This window comes from Taeniopygia guttata, chromosome 5 (assembly GCF_048771995.1).
Source record: "Taeniopygia guttata chromosome 5, bTaeGut7.mat, whole genome shotgun sequence".
Lineage (NCBI taxonomy): Eukaryota > Metazoa > Chordata > Aves > Passeriformes > Estrildidae > Taeniopygia > Taeniopygia guttata.
In genome coordinates this window covers 18559818-18579505 of record NC_133030.1, presented here as the reverse complement: position 1 = coordinate 18579505, position 19688 = coordinate 18559818, and positions in this window count along the sequence as shown.

Sequence of the window (19688 nt, the reverse complement as noted above, 5' to 3'; positions counted from 1 at the left end):
AGGAATTTACTCGGTTTACAACAGGCACCTATTTTCTGGGCCTTAAAGTAAATCACATATCCCTCACCATGTGCCCAAATCCTGCATAGGATCGGAGATGGGGAAAAGGGGGATGAGGAAGAAATCAGTGTTTGCTTGTGAGGAGGGATGAACCTCAGTTTTCTGTGAGTCAGAAGCTTGTCCATGGCTGTGGTTGTGTAGGTGCCTAACTTGCTTAAGAGCTGAATGCAAGAATAATTTGTAATATGTTGTAACAACAACTTTATTGGTCATCATATGACAGATGGTATCTTCCCTGTAAGCCACTAGATGGTGATCTTTATATTTGTTAGCCACGTGCCTAGGTAGGCGAAGACACTACTTTTCATAGAAAACCCTTTTACATTTTTTTTTATTTCACCACAAAGAGACCTCAGTGCACTTCCTACAAGGAAAGTGAACATGGACTCATTTGGCTGAAACCAAAACAATTTGCTCTTCCTGTAAGATTGGGAAGTGAAATTGCTTTTGGTCAATGTTTGAATGGAGAGGAGACTGGTGATCTGCTCCCATCCTTCATCTGCAAATCAGGCTCTGCCCATTTGGAGTGTCAGAGTCATCTGAAGTGTGCTGGTTCTGGTCTGCTGGGTTCAGCCATCTGGACTGCCCCTTTGCAGGGTCTGGTTGGGTGCATACAGTGGTTGTAGGTTCACAGAAAACACCTGGAAATTGAATGCATTCAGAATCTCTTATTTTGGCTTGCCTGCATAGTTACCCTTGGGAAGCAGACAAGTAGAACTCAGTTTGTTTTAATCAAAAGGTAACCATGGCAATGTTTGTATTGGAAACACCTCAACAGGGGTGCCTCCGTGCTGATGTTTGTACTCAGACCTGAGGTGCTGTATGTATCTTGGGCAGGTTCTGATGTGGCCCTCTTGGTCACAGACTAATACAGGTTGGAAAGCAGCTCCAGAGGTCACCAGTTCAAACCCTTGCAGAAGAGGGCAAAATTAGTTCAGGTTGCTCAGGGCCTTCTTGCCAGTCCAATTTTGAGCTTCTCTTGAGGTTGGAGGTCCCACATTTCTGAAAAGCCTGTTCCAGTGCTTGACTGGCCTTAAATGTGAATCTTTTTTCCTAAAATCTGTCTAGATTTTCTCCCATTGTGACTTGCACTGTTCAAAACTACCTTCGAGTAACCAGTGCATAAAGTTTAGAGTGCCGGATGTAAATGAAATGACATCTCATTTCAGTACCGTAGTCACTTAAGTTTAAAAGTAATGTTGAATTATTGGCCCTTCTTAATGGGAGGCTAAGGAACTAATTTATCATCACCCTGTACCTTGAGGCATCATTTGTAGCAGTTGAAAATATTTGTGGTGGCAGATTATAAATGCACCATGTGTCAAGGAGACAGGGCAAGAAGCCCTGGGAGAAGCTGCTGCATCAGTTGAATCCTTACCAAATTTCACAAAGCCTTGGGCTGGGAAGGAATTTAGGGCTCCTTTGTAGAGTGCAGTGTTGTTTGCCATATTTTTCCATGATGTTTGCTTTTTCTGGTTCTGGTCCAGGCTGTATGCAGAAGCTGCAAAGTGTAGCAAAAATGGGACCCTGTTACGATGCATATTCTTTCCCCAAACTGGTGGCAGACAGTAAAGGCACTGAGAAGGATGGTGTCAGCTAGTCTTGTAGCACAAGAGGACAGTGAGGTTAGCAGTAGTGCTTGTCTGGGGAGGCCTTTATTTCAAGGCAGCAACACTGAGTAGTAAGCACTTGGAGTTCCTATCTCTTCACCAACCTGTCCTGCCAAGCACTCCAAGGGTGCTGAAGCTCAGCCAGAAGTGTGGATGCATCACTGCACTCCCATATGAGGTGAAAGCCAAGGTTTGCCAGGGCTTGCAGCAGTGGCCTCAAGATTTGTGTTGTTTCTTGGAGGAGAGAGCAATTGCTGGAACACTTTAGAGAACACATCAACCTGTGGGATGTCTGACTTCTCTGGGTAGGAAGGGACTTGATGGGCAGCCCAAAGAACAGGCTGGCCTGATCCTTGTAGGGTGCATTGTCTCTCCAGAAGCTTTCCAGCTGCATTTCTGCTGAGGTACATGTGTAGACATCTGTAAAGGAAGGCTTGTTAGCTCTTCCCAGGCAGATGGATGTTCCAAAAAGCTTGCCTTTCCCTTCCCCCACACTAAGATGACTAACCTTATTCCAGTGAAATCACGGTCAGTGTGACCAGAGAAGATGTAACACAGCCAGAGCTATTCTGGTGTAGGTAAATCTCAGCCAGCACCCAGAGCCAATCTGTGTGAGAAGGGCTTGTATGGGCCTGGACCAAACTGCATCCAGTTTGTGGTCTGAGCTGTGACACACAAAATATTTGGCCCTCCAAAGCACCAGCCAGTTATGACACTGTTTTCTCCCATACTGTCAAACCAAAATGCTGGAGAAAGGCCCCAGCTTAACATTAAACTGCCTCAAGCCAAGAAGGAGCATGACTCCTAAAGCCAGCTGACTGATAAGCCGAGCCCAAGTCTATTGTGCCAGCTGGGAAAGGATCAGTCACTACATTTTAGTCAGGGTCTGCCTGCCACTTTCTGGTCCCTTTTGATTTTGAGGATGCAGGACATGACAAGGCTAGAAGTGCTGTTTCTAGGCCCTGTGGTTTTCCTTCCATCTGTCTTGAGAGAGGTGAACAGTTATGCTTTGCCAGCTGATTGGAAATGCTCATAGATGTATTTACACTGGGATGATGACTTTGCGCCCAAAACCTCCCCTTTCAAGCTGTTCTGCTGTGTGATGGACCCCAAGGGATGGCTCCTGAAACCCTGGGCTTGCAACCTCATCCCTTCCTTTTCCTTACTGTAGGTTTGCTTCGCGCGCTTTCACACACGCGTGCGCACACACAGACACGCCGTGTGTCTCTATACACACCCCTCTGGGTTCTTTTTTCCTTTTTGGCTTCCTCTCACTGTATTGTTTTAAGTTGGTGCCTGGGCTGACCGCCAGTTTAAATTCATCTGCCTCTCTTCTCCTCCTCCTCCTCTGCCCCCCTCCTCCTCTCCCCCTCCATCCCCAGAAGTGATACTGTTTACTTTCTCTGCTGCTTTCTCAATGTCTTTGTACGCACTGCAAGGGATATAATCACCAGCTGTGGAGAGCTTTCTGAAACTCGAACTTATTCCTCAGTGCCCCTGGCGAGCGACCTCGCCATTAAAAATAAATAAATAAATACAACAATGCTGTAGTTAAAGACAAGAAAATGCATGTTTTACATCTCGAGCTGGATCTTGAACAATCATGCTTCTTTTCTCCCTCCTTCATGTGGAATCAGTGGGCTTATATATACATGGATAGCTAGTTAGCTGGGTGGGGGGGGGAAGGCAACCAAAAAAAACCTCTCCAACTTCCTCTCCCGACCCCCAAAATAAAAAATGAGAATACCCAGCCCTTGCAAGCAGCATTTTCCTTTTTTAATATACACCCCCCCATCTTGTTGTGCTTCTGTTTCACTTTAATTTTCTCCTTGGACACGAAGAGGAAGAGTCCAGCATGGAAGTGTCAGACTTCGAAGGGCACTTTGTCTGCCGGACAAAGCCTCTACAGCACTAAGGCGAAGAAAGATTAGAGGATAAAAGTGTTTGCCAGCATCCCCTCTTCCTATTCTCCTTCCTCTGTGTGTGTGTGCGTCTCTCCCTTTCGGGGAGGAGGTGAAAGGGAGGTCAAACCGTGCCTACTGACCTCTGCCCCTTGCCCCCTGTGAACCAGAGGGAAGCCTTTGAAGTCGTAAAGTGCCCACAAAAACAGCAAAGCAAACATGCCGCTGGCTTTTCCCTCCCCTTCCAGCTGCCTAATGGAAGGTGACGGCGCGGAGGCAGCGGGACGGGGGCTCGGCCCCAGCCCCGCCGTGCGCTTAATTGGCACCGTGAAAAGCCCACACAGCCCGCACCGGGCAGAGCAGGCACCCCGAAAGGTGAAAACAAGCCCCTGCTGCCTCTCCCGCTGGCACTCTGTGCTGCTGCCATGTGGCCGAGGGAGAGCTCCTGCATGGGATGGCCTGGGTGGTCACTGGCGGATGGAAAGGAGTGGGAGAGGTTCTCTGGGTCCCTGCTGGCCTTGTTGTGGCTTCTGCTGGCACAGGCAGCAGCACCTTTGTGGGTGCTGGTGTTGCTCCTTCCGCTGTCACAGCCGTAATAGGAGAGTCAAGGTTCCATGAGAAACAGGCAGAAGAAAGTGAAAAAGTACTTGCTTCTCTTTCCCTTGAAATTTGGGCCATCTCTGGAAGCAGTCCCAATGCCAAGAGCGAGTCAAAGTTTGTTGTGTGCTGTCTCATGTGGCAATAAGTAGGGCCCCCAAGTACAGAGCATATTAACTTTGAATTAGAGGTGGGGTTTTTACTCTAATACTTGAAGCATGGCACCTGTGTTTTTTTTTTTGTTGTTGTTGTTGTTATCTTTGAGGTCTTCATCTTAAGTCTGGGAGGCGTGACCCGAAACGTTTTGGATGCTTTGAAAGGATAGGGAGTTTGTTCTCTTTTACGTGTGAACGCCTTCTCTGTTCCCTCCTGGACAGAGGTTGTCCCTGTTGGGAGCTGGGCGGCCAAGCCCCAGCCAGAGGGGTGTGTGAGCTTCCACCTGAAGGAGTCTGAGCCTGGCAGACTTCTGCTGTGAGCCCTGATCTTCCTTCCAGCAAGCCGGTGCCCTGTGTGAGATGCCAGACTATTGCTTTGGCAGATTGCTGCTTGCTTTTAAAATTTTGTGATTTGTTCACTGTCCAACAGCTCTTTCCTCTTGGTGTATTGCTGGGGTTTACTGTTGCCCCCCACTCACATGACATGGGGCTCCTGCCCCAGGACCTTGAGAACCTCCTCCAACAGCAGGCAAGTTATTAAACTCTGTTGCTTTGTGCATAGGGTAACACTCTCATATGCCAAAAATGATCCCTAAACCCCCCAAAGTCTGGCTCTAAACCTCAGAAAACAAGGCTGGCTATTAGCTGAGGAAAAAAAAAAAAAAAAACCAAAAACACTAAAACACAACAAAACACCAAAACCAAAAAACACCCCAAAAAACAAACAAACAAAAAAACCCGCCAAAAAGTAAAAACCCCAAACTGCCCATCAGCCGCCTCTTTCCCATCTACTGATCTACTGCAGGTATGCTTATGCTGGCTGCAAAACAATTGCAATCATGAGCCATGCACAAGTTCAGTAGTTTCAGCAGCCTTTTTTCCTGTGCTTAGTGTAGTTTTTACCCTTGGATGCTGGGCAGGAAATCCCAGCCCAAATGAAGTCAAACTGAGATTTGTCATTGACTTTGTGGAACCTGGGACTTTGCTCCTTATCTACAGCAGCAGCATTCAGGGATTCATATGGAATAAAACCCCTCTGGCTCATGTTCTTCCCATGCTTCTGAGTGCCCAGATAAGCCCTGTGGGTTCCAGCTGGCATTTCTGATCTCATTTGTCTGGGGCCTGATAAGGTGTTACAATGTCCAATGTACAAAATCCTGCTCTGTAGTTTTACCTTCTCTTTTCCTGTATATATTTTTTTTTTTCATACTGGAAGAGAATGTGGCTGATAACCTGTGAAGAATACAATGGTTAACTATAGCAAAATGATTAATGTGCTCTGTGGTACTAGTAACTGATGCTCAATGAATCCAGAACTGAAACGGCTCTTTTTTAAAATATAGATTCAACCTTGTCCACCACAACTGTTTGTATGGGTTTAGTCAACACTTTTTAGTTCTTCTGAGCTCAGTAAAATCTTCTGTTTCTTGTGTGTAGTTATTGTATGATCTCTCCATAGCACCTCTACAGGGAATCTGATTTTATCATCTGGACTAGCTGAGTTTTTACTCCCTCTCCTTTTGAAAACAGGGCTGTTTTATGTGCATGTTTAGTGATGTAGAATCTAGCAGCAGATTCTCCCTCTTCCATCTCTAATGTGTGTTAGACTTCATCCAAGTTCTAAAATAATTTTTTTTTTAATAAAGAAAAGTAGTGTTTGTTACAGTTTTGCCATTCCAGTCTATGAGGCAGCATCAGGTTCCCCATCTCAGATTCTGTTATTTCCCTGTGGGCTCATACCATGCTTACCACATAGAGAAGATTTCAGGAATTTGCTGTCATTGTGTAATAGTCACCATTTAGTGTAGGGAACCTATGTCCAGCTGCCTAAACATTGAGTGTGGACTAAGAAGAGGGGAAGGCACCTCTGGGGGTGGTTTGGACCACATAAGTAGAACAGGAGCTAGGTTCCTACCCTCTGGGCTCTGAATCATGTTCAAAAAATGACTGCCCCTCTCTCTGGAGTTTGCAGGGAGTCTCAGTTTCTAATTTGGGTATCTCAGTGCGGTCCACATGGTGAAATAGTGTGAGGACCCCCCTGCGTGTTTACTTGAACATCCATTAGAATAAGGCTGCACTCCCAGTGTCCCCAGGCTCCTCTTTGAGGGGACCTTCTCTAGGAATTACTGCTTCTTAATGTATTTTTCACCTCAAGGTCCAACTTTGAAGTAGGACCTGCTTTCACAGATCTGTTTATTTGTATTTGTGTCTTTGTTTATTTAAGGGGTAGTTCTTTTCTGTCTCCTCTTCAGATTTGGTTCTCCTTGCATACGATGAAGAACATTTTTTTTTGCTTGAGTGAGTCACTGCTTTAATTTCTGTAGCTGCCTGCTCATTGCAGCATTGTCAGGAGCCAGTGTCTCCGTGGGTCTCTGCTCCACGTTTACCCTTGTGCAGAGTTTGACTTTGCTTCTTGAAGTGATGTCTCATGCTTTAGTGCCAGGTGTGCTTGAATTCCTTCCCTGCTTGCCAATACCTTTGTTTAGGGAGGGCAGACAGTCCTGGCCCTTGGGAAGTTCTGCCCATGAGGAAGCCAGGTCCATCTTCTGCAATGACTTGGTTTGAGCCTTTATGTTACAAATTCACATTCCTAAAGAGTCTGAGTTTTTCCACTTTTATGACCCCAGATTTGTGGCCTAGGATGTCAGGAGACTAAAGGGCCACATCTTGTTCTGATATCAGAATATCAAAGGTCTTCTCTACTTGTCTCTGGTTTGCTGGGTGCTCTTAGGTAAGATAAATTCACCCCTGCCTTTGTGTGGCTGGCTGCAGTGCAAAAAAATTGCATTTCCTTTGCAAAATCCTTTATGGATTACAGCAATGCAAGGATTTCCCCTTTAAAGAGTTTTCTTAATATTATTTCATAGTTTTGCCTGCTATGTCCATGTTAGAAAGGTGAACATTGCTGTGAGTGAGCTAACTCCCCATCAAGAGAATGGACACCTTATTTTCCAAATGTATTTGTTTGGCAGCCTGTGATGCCCTCAGTTGTCCTACAGTGTGGGCACCCCTGCACTGAGGGTCTCAAGGCTTAGCTCCCATGTCAGTTCTAGTCTGCATGGATTCATGTAGCACTTCCTTCCATTTGCTGCCCTTTTCCCACCCAGGCATTTAGGCGGCTTCTCTTGTTCCCTTTTCCTTAAAAACTAATTTCATCTTGGTAGCCTGCAAAATAAATAGAAGTGCTGCAAATAACTTGCCTTTGGGGGATTTTTTTTCTGGGAGGGGGGCTGTTTGACCAAACACTAAGCTAAGGACATAATCTCAGATAAAATCTCTAAACCATCCTGCTGATGATCACATCAGTATCTCCTGATTCCAAAAGACTTTGTGTAGTCTTTGTCTTTGCTACTTTTGAAGAGTTTGAGAGATGAAAAGACAAGCACCAAAACCTGCTCTTTTGATCTTAGTTCCTTCAGATACTTCTTCTAGTGTTCTAGAGATGGTGTGATGTTGCGAAATGCTCAAATATTATCCAAAAAACATGAAGGCCATATGGCTGGAGAGACTGGATGCTGATCTGTGGTGCAAAGGCATTTTGTGATGGTGTTATTTTAGCAGCTGTTTCTCAGCTGCCTCTCACTTACCATTTTGGTACCTGTGGTGTCATAAGATCGTAGTGGGTGGGATAATGTTGTCAATGCAAAATCTCCAAACACCAGAAGTTTTATCTCAGTGGACCAATGAGACCTCTGGTGAACAGAGGCCTGGCAATCTGTTTGCCTTGCCTGATACACACTGCAGTCTACATGGCATGAGTCTTGGTGTTGTCATGCTACTGCATGATTTGTTTTTCTTCAAGTTTGCAGCTGGAAACCAACCCAGAAAAGCACATTTATCTCTGCTTTGTATTTCTTCCTGCAGATGACATTGAATTCATAATTGCTAGCTTTTGTAAAAAGCTTTATTAAGCACCAGATTTTGCTATCTCTTTTCTCAATTTATATCACGATCATAAGGTAGACAACAGGGGTTGTAACCTCAGCAGAGAGCTTATATTTCAGTATCTAATGCTGGAATTCCCGTGCACCAGACAAACAGTGCAAGCTCTGGGACCAGCTGTAACGAGCACAATTCTGGGAAGCATTGACTGCACCATTTTTAGTGTCCCTGCATTTAAAGGGCAGGTTGATTTCTGCTGCTCGGCATTTAAAGGGCAGGTTGATTTCTGCTGCTTGACATCTATCAACACGTAATCTGGCCAGCCTGTTCTTTGCGGAAATGTACATTTTTATTTCAGATCTTCTCTAAAGGGAACTTCAGAGTATGCAGTCACAACAATGGGTTCACTGCCACACAGGTTCCCACTATGTGCCACTCCTGTACTGAACATAAATCTTTAATTCCCCTTCTAGGAGTGACCTAAGCAAGCCAGAGCCCTGTGGTTGTACAAACATTCATACACACAGTCTGAAACAAGCCATCAAGGATTATTCCTGGAGTGATTAGGGACAAGTCCTAACAAGCCTTCATAATAATGCAGACTATTTAAAGCTTCTGAGGGCCAGGATCATATGGCAAAGGGCAGGGTAAATGAAAACAGGGTAATTTCTGATGCCATGAACGTGCTAAAATGGGAGGTGGGGAATGTTTCTGTGAGTCTGTAGGGGGAGTTGACTGGAAGGAGGGGAACATTATAATAATAGTTAGCATTTATGTAACTCTTCACGTATTTAAACCACTGCACAAACATTGACTAGGGAGGAACTGGAATGCACTGCATGATACCCAAGGCAGAGCTATTTTATTTTTTCTTTTTTAGTGTTGATCTAGGGTAACAAGTAGCTGTAGTGAGGGGAGCAGCAGCATGGCTTGCCTGGCACGTGCATGCGTGTCACTTTTTGCAGCAGGGCCAGAGGGATGCAGAAAGAAATGGGTGTGGCTGTGGTGAGTACAGTATTCTCCGGGGAGCAAGGGGGAGAGCTGGCTCTGCCATGCTTTCTTGTGTGCCCTTACAAAGCCTTAAAGTGCTATGTAATTCTCCTTGACTGACCACATTTTACCCTTGACTCACCATTAGCTTGGAGAAACCTGAACAAATAGGTGCAGTGACCAACAGTTGTGATTTCTCTCCCCATGGGGTCAAGGCCAGGTTGGGGGACTTGAAGTCAGATGGGAAAAGGCATTTCCTCATGGCTATGATGGCACAGTGAGGTGAGAACAACTGCAAGTCCAGCCCTACCAACAGCAGGCCTGTGGAGGAGCAGCAGGATGCTTGGCCACCCTCTCTTAGGACATGTGTGTCCATCAGGCTGTCTGCCCTGCACTGCTGGGAGAAAATCGGTGATGGTACAACCAGGGCAGCAGCAAATCCTAGCACCTACAACAGGCTTTGCTTGTGCCTCATTTCCCAGCATTAACCCAGGGTTTCTTTTTGCTACCTGCCACCTCTTACACATTTCCTGGAAGGTTTATTTTGTCTAGTGGTTGAGAGGTTCTTGTGGGTTCTCTTGTGCATCCTCAGTTCTAGGATGCCTGGATACAGGTGCATCTGCTTTTGAGATGACTGGGAGTTGGATGGATGACTAGAATGGCAGGGAAGATGGGAGGAATCAAGCTACTTTTTCTGGCTTCCTTGCTGAACTGAAAACTTTGAGGACTTCTTTTTATTTTTTTCCATGCAGAAGTATTCAAGGCTCTAGACTTAACACAAACAAAAAGAAAAGCGTATAGCAAGATAAAAATCTCATTTCAAATGGAAAATTCAGCTTTTCCTAAACAAAACAGAATGGCTTGATTTTTACTCACTTATATTTATTTTCTTCCAGAATGAACCAAGTCACCAGAATTACTAAGGTGTTTGCATTCATCCATTGTTTCAAACCTTTGCTCAGTGAAAACATTTCCCTGAGATATTTCTCTTAGTGTTTCCTCTGAGCATCTCTATGTTCATCATGCTTTCTTCATGCAGGATGCAATACTGGGCTCATGCTCCCCACTCCTTCCAAGATCCTTCTTTTGATTTTGATTTTTCTGAAAGATTTTACAAAGGACTGCCAAAGGAATCGGGAGAAATCTTCTCAGTTCCAGTTTCTCCAGTGGAGAGGAGAAACCATGTCTTTAATTTTCTGGTTTTAGCCCCCATTTCATGTGTTGTCTCCAGGGTGGAGATGGATTGAGAGGGCTGCTTTGGTGTACAGTCCTGGGTGGAGGTTCCTGTACCCCATGTGCCTGGATTTATGGTAGCTCTTGCTTATTCTTCCCAAGTGTCATCTGAGTGCTATTTTACATAATGTTTCCTCTTCTCATTCAGGCTGTTGTGCAGCACTTAGCTGTTCCTGCTGACTCCCAGTTATGAAATATCTTCTTCTCTCTAAATAGAAAGGTCTGTCATGGTTCTTGAGAGCTTCCTGGGATGTTCCTGCTTGTGGACTTTAAGTGCTATGCAGAGGCCTTGCTCTCTGCAGGCCTGTTTTTGGCTGTTGCCAGAAGAGCTGTTGCCTCGAGTATTTTCTTGTGCCAGTGCCCTGGGCTGTTGCACACATGAACTGAACATTTGAGGGCTGCCTTTTCGTGCCTTCTCCTGTGTGCTCCACTGTTTGATACCCAACCTAGTGGCTTGGAATCCTCACAAGAAGTGCCTTTGTCTTATTGATGGACTTGGCCCAGGTTGCAAATGTCAAGCCAAGGTGTCAAAGTGAGTCACTGCACACAGGCGCATCTAGAGAGGATTTTCCGTGCAACATGATGAAGTCATTGACAGCCGTGTTGTGCAACTGTCCATTATGAATCATGAGGATCAGTGGCTGAGGAAGGCTCAGGCTGTGGGACCAACTTGTGTAATTATCTCTAATGACATGAGTGCAGAACAAATTAATTAATAAATGGCATGTTCTTTCCACTCACTTGGCCCCAGTTGTCCCATTGGGCAGCCTAATGTTTTGTGTGTGTTGCTGGCAGGCTCTGTTAGGTCTCCACTTCTTTTGTGGGGGAGGTGAAGGAATCTGTTCCTTGCCTAAGGGAGATGTCAATGAATCTAACTACTGGCAGGTAACTATGGAGCAGCAAGTCTTCCTAGTGTGAACTCTCATCCCCCTTGCTTCTTTGTTTTTTGTTGGATTTTTTTGGGGTTTTGTTTTGTTTTTTTTTACACCAGTTTCCTAATCCATATTTATCTCCTGCTTTTTGTCCCCTCTCATTCACCCTGCCCTCACTCTTCCACCTTCCCTCTTCTGTTTCCTTTCCCTTTTATTTTGCACAGAAAAAAAAGTTGTGCTAGAAGATAGTTTTTGTGTTTGTCAGCCAATATTCTGTGCTCTCTTCCTGTAAATATTTCAATTTCATCATGAGACAGCATTAGTTTGTTAGCATTTTTTTGACTGAATGGGCAACATATTCTTCTAATGTTTGTTTCTTCTGGGAAGTTTTTCTTGGTGTTTTTTAATGTCTTAGTATTTTATTAGCATTTCCTCTTGCCAATGTTTTGCTGTGGAGTGCCGCCTGGGCTTACTATGAATGTTTTGGTATGAGGCAAAGAGAATTCATATTTCAGGACTATTTATTCCCTTGGTATGTGTTTTGGGCAAGACCCTGTCTCCATGAATATGCCAAAGGCAAAAATTCTCATGGATTCTTTTGAGGAGCAGGACTGAGCTTGCTTTTGCACCCGTGGAGGTTTGCTGTGCCCCACATGGGTCCTTGAGGGAGAGAGCTGGCTTGGACAAGAATGGGTGGGACACGGCTCTGCTGAGACACACAACAGACCTGACCTGCTCACAGCACTGAAAGGCTCAGCATCACAAGCTTAAGTCCCCACTTTTTGTGTAGTAAATCCTCAAAACTTCTCAGAGCTCACGGTCAGTAATGCCAGCCTTGGCAGCATTAAAAAGTAATGAGTCAAGTCTTGAGAAACAGCGATGCTGAATGAAAACAATCACAAGACTGAAATACATACCTGCTTCTTCACAGCTGCTGCCTGGTTTGGGAGCCTGTAACTGCATTCAGATGTTATCTCTGAGTTTCCCTTAGCATGCATGAAGGCTAGAAAATATTTTTTATTAATAAAAATTGTACATTTCCCCCGATTTCAAGACCTGGGGTGTGAGAAATGGATTGGATCTTGAAACAGTGGGGTAAAGCAGTGAGGGCTGCCGTATTCTGAGCTGAGCTGGCATTCTGGGTGGAACACCAGTAGTGCAGGGAAGTGATGGGGAGGTGCAAGACCTTGTCTTCACCTGGTTAACTTGGTTCTTTGGGATGGAAACCGTGGGCTGAGTATGTGTTTCAGCTGCTGATAATGAGAGAAATTATGACTTTAGAGAGAAGGAGACTGAAGACTGTGGAGACCTGAGGCTGAGCATAACCTCTGCTGAAGTTGCATTGCTCTGAGCAGGGTGGCTACCCTGAGAAGTAGGGCTGGTAACAGGAGGTGGTGGCCGTGTGTTATAGAGGCTGATGGCTCTGCTGAGATTCAGCATTAAAATGTTTCACAGAAAACAGATAGCATGTGGCATTCAGTGAGCTGAATGCTTGGACCACATGTGCTGGGACTGAGAGCTGGCCACGTCCAAAGGTAGCAAGAATTTCTTGCATGGATTGTGTTTGTGTGTGTGTGTGTGTTTGTGTGAAGCTCATCTAATAGTGTTTCCTGCTTTTGAGCCCAGCTCAAAAGAAAAAAAAAAAAAAATAAAAAAAGGTTCAGTTTTGTCATTTGATAGTAAAATGCAAGCAAGGCAAAAAATGAAAACCATGTCATGAAAGCAGTAGAAAACAGCTCTGGTAGCTTCCATTTTTAAAAGACACAAATGAAAATATTTGGTTAAAGTAGTCTTTATTTTTCCCCACACCTTCTCATCAGCTTTTATTCTGTTCTACCATGGAAAGTGAGGCAGCAGAAGAAGAATGAAGAAAAACAATGCTGGCAAAGTTTCTTGCATTTGTGGGGGTTTTTACTTAAAAATTAGAAAAATTTGAGGAAGGGTAAGATAAAATGCTTTTTTTTTTTTTAAGAAAAAACACTGTTTGTTTTTTTTTTAATGTTTTGAACAATTCAGTTGTTATTTGAATAATTCCATGCATGGAGAAAGAAGATTGATTTCAGAATTCAAATTCTGCAATTCAGAATTTGAGATTAGGATCCTTGGTTCTTTAAAAATACAAATGTAGGTAAACATATATGAGCTAGAGCAGTTTCTGCAGAATAATGAAACTATTTATTTGGAATAGCCCTTATTCCCCAGCTACTTATGATGTGTTTAGTTTTCAGTGCCTAACTGGAATGATGATTAAAAGCTCTGTCTGGACAGCAGCCGCTTACCTTCAAGGCTAGTCTAACTTCCATCTCCACCATAAATAGCTATATACAGTTTGCCATGTTTCTTCGAAGAAGTTTTTTGGACAGTCTTAACCTGATTTTCCAGGAATTTCCTTTCCCTTGTACTTGGAAAGTGTTATTAAGTGGTGCCTTTCTCTTTCCATGCCTATAATGCATCCCAAGGGTCCACATGAAAGGCGCAGTCCAATGATTCAATGTTGAACATAAGCACAGTAACATCAAAGAAAAGAGAGGAGCGAGGAAAGAGTTTATAACCAGAAGGCTGCTGAACAATGTAGGCTCCTTCATGTGCATCCAGGTGTGGTGCCTCTTCCTAGGTCACTTTGGCTTGGAGCTAGAGGGCAAATCCGTGGTGTACATGATCCCTAGCTTTCGGTGTAGCGCCAGTGTGTTGGGTTGCCATTTGGGAGAGCCGAGGTGGAAATGGAAGCCAAACTACACGTGGCTCTTGGGTGTCTCTCTGTATGAGAAACCAGGTTAGACAAGCATCTGCTTTTGAAGCCTTCAAATAATCATCCTCTCTTCCACAATTCTCAATGAATAATCCTTTTCTTTCTGTCCCAGTGGGGTGTGCTGCACCATTTCTCGACAATGCATGCATTTTCTTTCCATTGAAATGATATGGTTGGTGTTACAGTTTTCAAATTAAAAACTGAATGTGTTTGAATATTTTTTCCCACACAAACATTTCTTTGACTTGCAAAAGTCTTTTCTGTTAAAAGTGTCAGAGTGGTTTTTTAACCCATTCTAAGAAACTTTCTGCTGTCAAAAATGACTAATAGCCTAAACTCTCTTAAGAATTGTTTGTCCCCATTTTCCTTGCTGAAAAATTATGATTTCTGGAATTGTTTATTTTCTTTTTTCTCCCTTTAGTATCCCTGTATGGCACTAAACTATAGAGGAATGAGAAAAGAGTGATTTTTCTGAACACGGAAAGTAAAAGAAATGGCACAGTAGTTCAGCTGGGATTAAAGTAGTGATTTAAGCCAAGCCTGATCTATTGGGAGAACTTTTCTGGAACCAAAATGCTCCTACAGATTTTTCTTGCGCTTAATAACTTTGGAAGTTCAGTGTGCACTTCTACAAGGACTTCCAAATGGATCTTGTTCGCTAATAAATTCCAAATAATTCTTGCTGGCTTTTGGGCTTTTTCTCCATTAGATTTTATTATAGGACTTTTTACATAATGGGAGACTACAAACAGGAGATTTGGAGCCACAATTTCAGAGCTCTTTGTTCTGAGGTTGGGAAATCAGTTTCCAGATGTGGACCATGTTGGAGTTTTTTGTTTTTTTTTTTTTTTTTTCCTTTTCTTTTGTGTGTGTATGTCTTTCTTCCTCTTTTGGCCAGGAGTGAGAGAAGGAAATTAAGATGATGAATGAAATAATGAAAATAATAAAATAACAATGGTCAAAATCCCCTTTGTTCATGAGTCGTGACTCAGCTGAGGGCAGCAGCAGGAGTGCTGCTCTGAGCCTTCTCTGATGTCAACAGCAGACATCACTATAGGACACATTTAGGTACTTTGAGTGGAAGAGGTGGCATCTGGGAGATGCATGGAGAAATATGCTATGGACTTAGAAGGATTCTTAGGTTCCTGTTCTCTCCCACGCTCTAATTTCTTTGTGCCACTCTGCAAAGACAACAGATCTCCCCAGCTGAGGGTTTTCCCAGCATGGGGTAGTCCACAGATGGCAAAGTTGGCTTCTAAATTAACTTCCCACAGCACAGGGTGTGGAGCGGGGGCGGGGGCTGTCACCAGCTGATGGGGAAGAGAGCCCTCTGAAAAGGACTCCCAAAAGTCAGGACAAACCCTTCTTGTGTCAGCAGCTCTCTAGTATTGGCTCTGGAGTCAGTGCTTCAGGTGTTGGTGTGAGTCAGGCTGTCTCCTTGCTCCCTCGTCCTTTTGTCCTCCAAGGGAAAATTAAGCAGCACACAGAAGTGCCATTGTGTGCTGACCCACCACAATCCCCATGACTGGCCACCGAAAAGGCACCCCCAGTCTGGCTACTGAAGAAGAGCCCGGGGCTGGCGATGTCTGCAGGACAAAGCCCTTTGCCAGGGCTGCATGGGTGAGGACACTGGGAGTCAGACACATGAGCGCTGTACGTGCTGCTGCGTCTGTCCAGGCAATCAAATCCTCATCGGTGCCGTCGCTTCTATTGTTCTGTTTCATTCCAGCAGGGGGAAGGCCACCAAAATGACTTCTTATTAGATATCCATTAGTAGGGCTTTAGCCAAGGATCTCTAGGAGTAAATTCTGAGACAGTAAGCTGAGACTGAGGCTTTGAGTGTAATGGGGAGAAGAGGAGTTGCATTGTCTCTCTAATCCATCCACGTGCAGATGCTTCCGTGGGGAGCTATTGAGTCCCCTGGAACTGCTGGGTGTTGCCTGAGTTGATGACCTGGACAGATGCTGAAGGAAAGGGAAGAGAAGGGGGATTTAGCTCCGCTAGCTCTAAAGGTTTTTTCCCCTCTGAAATTGCTGCTTTCAAGTTGTGGACACATCTGGAAGTAACAGCAAACATGTGCAGCCTGTGGTTTTTGAGGATAGGAGATGAGATTCATATGCAAGCATGGGAGGGGTTGGCCATCCCTGTCCTGACAGTATGACCTTGGAGGCAACTGGAGACAAACTGGAGGTAGAGGAAGAACTCCCCAGATCAAAGAGAGGTGTCCATCCATCTCTACCATTCCCTCAGGAGGACCTGGGAGGTTATTCTTGAATGTAATGGACATGCACAAAAGTTGTAGCACGTGACTCACTCTGGTGGTTATAATGAGATTTGCACCCCTTACTTGGGTGATGAGACACAAGGCTCAAGTCAGGTGGGTGATGGATGCCCAAAATAAACCTGCCTGTGTCTTTACAGCTGTAGTTGCAGCTAGGATATTTATCATAGCCTGGGAATAATAAACTCTTTTACCTAGACTGGCCATTTAAGAATATGGCCAGAAACAAAGTACAGCTCTGAGCCCCTTCACTGGCTATAAAGATTCTCAAGCTAGAGAGCTTGGGAGGTATCAGGTAGCTTTGATTTATCATTAGCTTTTTTGCTTTAGTCCTTTGTGGGTTTGTTTTCCAGGGTTTGAACCAGATTTTGGCCATGACCAGACTGCTGATCTATCTGCCTTTACATTAGTTTGACTTGACTATCCATCTTTACATTTTGTGAAAAGCTTTCAGTCTCAACAGTGGCTGAACTCTGCATTGAAGTCCCTGATCTGGTCCTGCTTTTGGGGGATTTTAAACTCTGTTTTGAAGAAAATTGTATTAGTATGCTGACTTTTTTTTTGTGTGTGTACTTATATTCTGTTTAGACAGGATTCTTTCATGAGGTGTTTTTAGGATTGTAATTTTTGTGATAGAGGAGGGAATGTGAGCAGGATATCCTTGTTCTTGCAACAAAATATTCACTAAATAACTAAGTTTTTCTGGTGTCTCCTCCTGATGCTTGAATTAAAGGGGGCATCAGGATGAGGTAACAAGTAAACGGGAAGATAGTATTTGACCTTTCTGTCCCAACCTTTCTCTGATAGGGGTACGTGCTGTCTCATGATAAGATGGACAAGTATCATGAAATAGAGAAAAATTTTCCTTTAAATGTTTCTGTTGGTATAGTAAGAGTATGCTTCTGGGTTTGGTATCTCAGTGGCTTGGGAACAAGGAGGAACCTGATTTTTGCTGTGTCAACGTCTGTGTTTATTTGAGTGTTCTTTCCTTGACGTTGTTTCCTTTTGATTTTCCAATGCTATGAGAGAAGTCAAAATAGCAAGGGAAGCAGAAGTGACAATTCACGAGATTGCCGCTGGTTTCCAGCTGAATCTCTGCGCCTGGTATTTCTTACTTCACAGGCACTTCCGAAGAGCTGTTGCCAGCAAATGGGAAACTCTGCTTACATGGAGTTTGGTAATATTTAGGCAGGCTGAATCTGCATTTTCATTTGTGAGGATGAGCTGACTCCTAGAACTGGACTACTGTGACTTTCAAAGGTTTTTGAAATTTGAACCTTAAAACCCAGGAAGAGATTCCGGGTTTCCCCTGCTGTCTTGGTCGGGCAGCAGTCAGAGGAAGCACAGGTGATGCTTACAGACCTGGGCAGGTAGGAGTAACACTTGAGCTGGAAGAAACCAGAAGGTACCTGACCAAAGATATCTATGTGGCATGGGCCTCCTTGGATCTGTAGCCAAAAAGGAGTTGTCTGCATTTCATTTGTCTCATTTGTATCCCATTGGGGCACATTTCCTGAGGATCTGAATGGAGAATGATTTCTCAGAGGAGCTACTATTCCCTAAGTTGTGTAAAACAAGACACACAGTCCATGTCGATGAGCAACCCAGCTTGCCCTTTAAGCATTTTCATGAATCCTTTTTATCTTTGAGTTGAATAGCTCCAATTGCATGGCAGGACAGAATGCCAGAATGAATGAAGAGAGAAAAGGAGGAACAATAACCTAAACCAAGCACTTATATTGAAAACAGGACCCAGGGAAGAGCAAGTAACTGCTGGCTTCTTAGGCCAGCTCTCTCCCTCCTGCAAATCTCTTTCATTGGTGAGACAATGTCAGAATAGAACAGAAGCATCTTTCAGATTGCAGACAGCATGTTGGCAGAGGAATGGCCATAAGTATCAGAGATTTTGTGACTGCCCTTAGCCTACAAATGTAACCTACAGGCTCATATTCATAAACAGACTGCTGGTAGTTTGTTCAAGCAAGGAAAGTGAGTATATTTGTCACTCCACCAGCAGTGCAGCTGTGCAGGGCTTGCACGGGGTAATTGTCCTAGCACACAAATCCCAGATGCTGTCAAAGCCCTGTGTTAACTGACTGAAAAACTGTGGTAGCACTGCTTAAGAAAACAGAAACGGAAGGGGGGGGGGGAAAAGAAAAAAAAAAAATCCAAGAAAAACGAACAAATTGTCTTTAAAAAAGATAATTACTTTTGATGTCTGCATGGCCAGCTGTGACATCCGTCTGCTTTTCTCCTTCACAGCATGCTCAATGCTGCTGAAGGTATGGGTGAGAAATCCATGTGGTGGTTTCAAATTTAGCATGTGCCTTGAAATGAGAGCTCAGATGGGCAATATCAATGTGGTTGTAGAAGCATTGTTTCTTTAGCCTCAGTAATGGGAAGACAAAAACCTCATGTGTTTCAGTAACCAATTGCTAGTTAACAACTACTCACAGTCTTATTTAATCCTCGAGTGCTACTAGAGGAGCAGTGACATGATTGTTAAAAAACCACAGTCTTTCATTAAAAATATTTTCTGAGGTTTATTAATTAAGAAACAAATGCATCTAATGGGTCATAAATAATGAATCTGGGCATAAAACATACAAAACAAAATGTATAGGCCAAATGCCACCTCTGGTTATATTGTGTAACCCAATGGAGAAGATACATGTAAATGAGAACAAGACACAGCCCTGTAATTAAAATTATATAGAATCATAGAGAGCTCTGACCACAGAAAAGTCACTGAAATTGTCAAAATCCTGACTTCATGCCAGAAACCTTGGGGCTGAATTTGACAACCACTGTGATGTGTTGTTTAGGGAGAGGACTCAAAGGAAGAAAAGTACCTCTGTCCCAAAAACCCCTGCCTTGAGCTGGGCCAGCTGCTCAAAAGTGGTGTGCTGTATCACAGCATCTCAGTCTATCCCACTGCATTTTTGCTCCCATGGTTTTTATTGATGCTTTGCCCTTTTTCTTTCTCCCCTCAGTGACTCAGTCTTGAACCTACTAAGATGGTGGTGCTACCGCCTTTGAAGTTGAAGCAAGTCCTCCTTTCTGTCAGTTCAGGCATTTTGTGCACAAGGCACCCGTGGGTTTCATGCCAGTCTGGTGCTTCCTCTGCCTGTTAGGACACTTAAAGTTTGGATCCCTGAAACCACAACCTTTCCTCATTTGTCTCAGTATAATGGTAGGAAAAAATTTGTGGTGCTACTCCCTTAAAGGCTGATGCTGGCATTGAAAAGAAATTCCTGGATTTGAATGCTTGTCTTATTTACTTATTTATTTACTTTTGTATTCAGCAGTGGGAAAATATTTTCATCTTTCTCCTTGTCTTGTCAAAAACACTTTATTC